This window comes from Fopius arisanus, unplaced genomic scaffold (genome assembly GCF_000806365.1).
Source record: "Fopius arisanus strain USDA-PBARC FA_bdor unplaced genomic scaffold, ASM80636v1 scaffold00171, whole genome shotgun sequence".
Taxonomy (NCBI): Eukaryota; Metazoa; Arthropoda; class Insecta; order Hymenoptera; family Braconidae; genus Fopius; species Fopius arisanus.
The window spans coordinates 4,807-9,959 of record NW_011887910.1 but is presented as its reverse complement, the minus strand read 5'-3'; positions in this window follow the sequence as shown (position 1 = coordinate 9,959).

The window sequence follows — 5,153 nt, the reverse complement described above, 5'->3', positions numbered from 1 at the left end:
AGCCATTTCTTCTATTCACTTTTCTTGCCTATATATGGAGCACCGCCGTCCTTCATACGGCAAACATTTTTACATCATAGAAGGGAAGTTTATATAGCGTTCCACATTCTATTTGTGACGTCACATATTTTTTCACACAAATTAATTCGACGTTTGAAACGATCATGGTCTCGAGCTCACTGCTCCCATAGACCTTGACGGGCGGATTGGTGTGCATAGTCCCAATGCAACATCAAATGCACTCGTGGTTCAGGGTTGAAACTGATTTTCTTTCCCTCCTCTCGTTGATCATCCATGGGTGTACGAATTTTCTCCATTTTAGACTAAATCCACCATCGAATAACCATGAGGGCGCAAAAATACATCATATTCAAAACTGAGAAGTTCAATCATTCCTTGCATATTTTTGAAATTGTCTTTAATCATCTGCAAAGTGTGAGATAAATTCGCGCAAGGAGAACATTTTGGTATTTGAGCAGGGTTGAAGCTGGAACACAGATCTGTAAAGTTCTTGCGGATGTGACGGATGAAGCGATCAATTGGTGGAAGTTTAGGTGGTGCATGAATTAATAGTTTGGTTACAACATCACTCTCATGCAAACAATATGGTGGAACAGAGTGCAACCATTGTATCTCGTTGATTGTTAATGGTTCATCATCATCAGCCACCAAATTCTTTATCTTCTCTCTCAGATTTTCACAGAATTTCTTTAGGTTTTGTAATCCATCAATACTTTCAATGATGTGTGATAAATCATTAAACTGCTCCATACAATGAGAGCAAATAGATCTTCTTTCAGGGTGTCGTTGAGCTCCATCCAACTGATGAGCATTTTCATAAAAATATTCATTTATTAGATCTTCATCAGTATTGCTCTCTTCTGCACTTTTCAAGTGATCAACATGAGGGTTATGACAACACATATCAGCAAATGTCTTTATGCTGTTCACTGATCCAACCCAAATGATGTGTTAATGATTTCTTCTCTTTTTATAAAGCGCCTCATCTACGAGAATAATAGCAGAGTTGCCCCAATTGTACAACTAGGACAAACGAAATAATGGTAAGTTCCAGGACAATCATGAATTGTGATGAACCCGACTTGATTTCAAACTGGCTGCAGATCATGTGAAGCGAATGGCTTATATAGCGCAGCCGTCGACCACTTTAAATAATTGTAATGACTCATGAGGGATTTTCAAGAACATTCGAGAATATTCGTTTATTTGTTTTTTGTGTAGATCATGACCGGACTATAGGAAACCCCCACCACCAAAATGAGTGATTCATCGATGGAATTATCCTCATCACAGACATTATTCTACCATCTTTTTTTCGCAAAATTGGATTCAAACCTGCGGTGGAAATCTGAAGCGACTGATGGGAGTGACTCATGTCGTGAGAATTCATTCACGATCAGGCTACCCTCATTGCGTTCGTCATCACCATCCCAATAGGTGAAATATTTCACAGTTTCTCTGCGATATACACTCCCCTCACAATAACGAATCATTTCGAGAATGTTCTGCATGATATCATTCCACTAAATCGAATTACATCTGTCTGGGGAATTACATGAAACCCCCACTCTGCGCTAACCGATGACTCATTGATAACACAACCCCTAAAAGTGTTTACAATCCTAGCGCCACCTATTCATGACTCATCGATGATGTCATCCTTCCAGAACCTTCCACGATCGTAGCGCCACCTACTCATGACTCATCGATGACATCATCCTTCCAGAACCTTCCGCGAAATTGCATTCGAAATTGCATTCGAACGGGACCAAAATTTTTTTTAATCGATAGGTTCTCATTTGTTTACCACGGGCACTTCAATTTTTCTTAGAAATATCTCTCAATGTTCACAAAGTTTCTCTACGAATAGCATCTAAAATTTCCATACAGTTTTTATATATGATATTTTGATATTTTCTGTGACAAATTTTCTGAGATTTTTAACAGAAACTCTCAGTATCTCCCATTTTTTTGAGAATTTACGTGAGTGAGGAAACTATAGAAATTTCCAGAAATACCCTAAATTTTTTGAAATATTGTATGAAATGAAGTAATGTGTGGACTTGCGAAACAAATTTCTTTCCGGCTTCATCCACCAAGAGTAAGAGTCTTACAGCAGAGAGAAAAATACCATCTTAACCCGCAAACGAAAGGCAAAGTTAAAGATATCCTAATATTTGGACTAAAGTTCGTCGCCAATTAGGGGATAATCTCGCTGATAACTCGAAGGATTATCATCCATATATGTCGTCTTTCTTTCGTCTGAATGGTAAAGGATTGCCGACAATTTTATCAGAAAATAACGGTGAAATTTGTCGATCGATATCACTGCATCGGCAAATTTTGCTGTATGGGAATGCATCTCACATATAAACTCCGCGAAAATGTGGAATTTTCATGATGCAGACACACTTCATCAAATTCAAGCAGCAAAGTTCGAAGCTACCAGTGATGAATTTCGACAAAATTACCGAAAAAAAGAAGGATAAGCAAAAGAATTGTCACGGCCCACTATTACCCAATACTGTAGGTGCAATTATCTGTGAACCTTGAAACTGCGGCAAGAATTCCCTGTTCGCTCTCATTACCCACCCCAATGCACTGACATTCCAAAACGTCTACGTTTACTCCAAATCCTTAAATCAGCCGAAATATCAGTTTTTGAAAAAATAATCGGCAACAGTAAAAGCTATTGGCTCTTTTCCATTCAATGATCACGAAGACGTGGTGAGACCTGAGGAAACTCATCCAAATTCTCTCATGATATTTGATGATGTCGCGTGTAAAATACAGGATAATATGCATACAGTCTTTTGCATGGGTCGCCATCAAAGTGTACTCTGCTTCTATCTTTGTCAGACCTATGCACGTGATCCAAAACACTTGATACGTGATAATACAAATTTCGTCATTCTCTTTCATCAGGATGAAATAAATTTGAAGCACATTTATCAGGATCACGGTAATACAGACATGCCATACCCAGAGTTCAAAGATTTGTTTTCTGCTTGTTGGAATAATGATAAACATGGGTTTATCACCATCAACAAAGTCTGGGAATTGTATGAGGGACGTTATCGATGAAGATTTGATTGTTTTGTATGTATTGTGACGTATTTTCGTTTCCTCGTGGAAAAGAAAAAAAATACGAAGCCCTCTGCAATCGAACTAATTAAATCTAAGTCAGGCGCCAGTGCATTTTCTCATCAAAATGCACAAAAACCATTCAAATAAATTAACGACAGGAATAGTAACCGGCAACTCAGTATCAACCGCGGAGGCGGCTGGGTTTAATAATCCTGCTCCTAAAGACAACTCTGGAAGACAACTCTGAAAGACAACTCTGAAAGACAACTCTGAAAGACAACTCTGAAATGATTGGGTTTTTCAAAAATTAAAAAAATATCACCAGAATTATTTAATGACAATAAGAATATTTATTCGTCCTTCAATTCGATTGAGACGATAATCTCGATAAACCAATTAATAAATTTTTATAAAGTTTTCTATAATTTTTAATCTACAGATTTCAACATCGGAAGACTCGATATAAATTGAAATTTTCAATCACTAATCCCTAATCATCAAATTAATAAAACAAAGCCAAGATGCAAGGTGGCATTTGTCAAGAATTGTAAAAAACTAATATTATTCAATAAAAATTAAAAAAAATATATAAATAAATTAAATCAATATTCAATTCTCAAATGAAATGTACAATATTAATTTAAAGAGATAATGAAGTCAATACCCTAAATAAAATGAAATCTGAGATAAAGGAATTCAATCGATATTCCCAAGGTTAATAAACAAATGGCAATACATTCCACAATGAAAATACGATAAATTGAAATTATTTTGAGTCACTAAATTCCTGTAAAATCCGTTGACCTTGTAAGTCACTTCTTAAATGAAAATAAATTACTCAAGCATCGGCTGGAGAAATTGACCATAAGACAATGGACGCCAAGCGTCTTAATGGAATCAAATATTCTAATAATTAAAAAATTAACCACAAATACTTTTCGGAAGTGTTCAATCGCTTACCGATATCCAATCAATTTATTAGGGCGTTAGAATTTCCAAGAAAATGAGATTGTCCTGGAAATACTAATTGGACCTCTCCAAAATCAATTTTTTTCTCCGCGATATATTGGACTGAACTCACAAATAACGATACTGCTTTACGTGATGTCCAAACGATGAGTAAATCGATAGAACCATGCCAAGTCGAGCGTCGTCATAAATAACGTTAACAATCATTAGATTGGCTAACTATGGGCGATAATCGATTTATCGATTGGCCCTCTATTGAAATCTGACTACACATATTAATGTTTTACTGCCCAAATATTATCTCATTCGGGTATCGGTAAAACAGCATAATTCATTCACAATATTAATTCAGCAATGACAACCACACATTGCCTGAATTAATCCATTACATTCCGAGTTCAACAACTCATTAACAATTTTCTCGTCCGGATTTTCCAAAACTTCACGGCCAATTCCTCCAATTTTATGGTCCATCCGGTTGGTGCCATCTATCGTCCCTCTCAATCACCAAGACTCAGCACGGAGACAGGACATCATTCAAATTATGTTTTCCTTTTTCAAAATTCGTTGGAACAGCCAAAATTTCGTTAATGTAGTTCCTTGTTGTCTTCTGAAGTCCCGCGATGCAATTGTTCATCGGTAAGCGATGAAATTGACTCAATACAATAACAAAACAAAACAAAAATAAAATTAATAAAATGTCAAAACATCACAGTTATCCAAAATAACCGTCGAACGGTCGATAATCAAATAACATGTTACAGTATAAAAACAAGCTGATGATTGATGTTCGAAACAGGGTTGAATTGAACTTAAAACTTTCAACATGCGGCCTACGGTTTTACAGGAGGAGTCCGTCGTATTGCATCATATTGCGGAGGCAAGCAAAGCAATTCGTCAAAAGCATCAAACTATAAATATTGATAAAGATATAGCGGAGAGAGCTATGAATGAGGTCTTGAAATCAGTAATTACTCCTTTTGAAAAATTGATTGATCAAGCCGCAATCCAGAAGAAAATGAAGAAAAAGAGAAATCAAAATATTATTGTAAATAAAGAGGAGGAGGAGGAGGGGG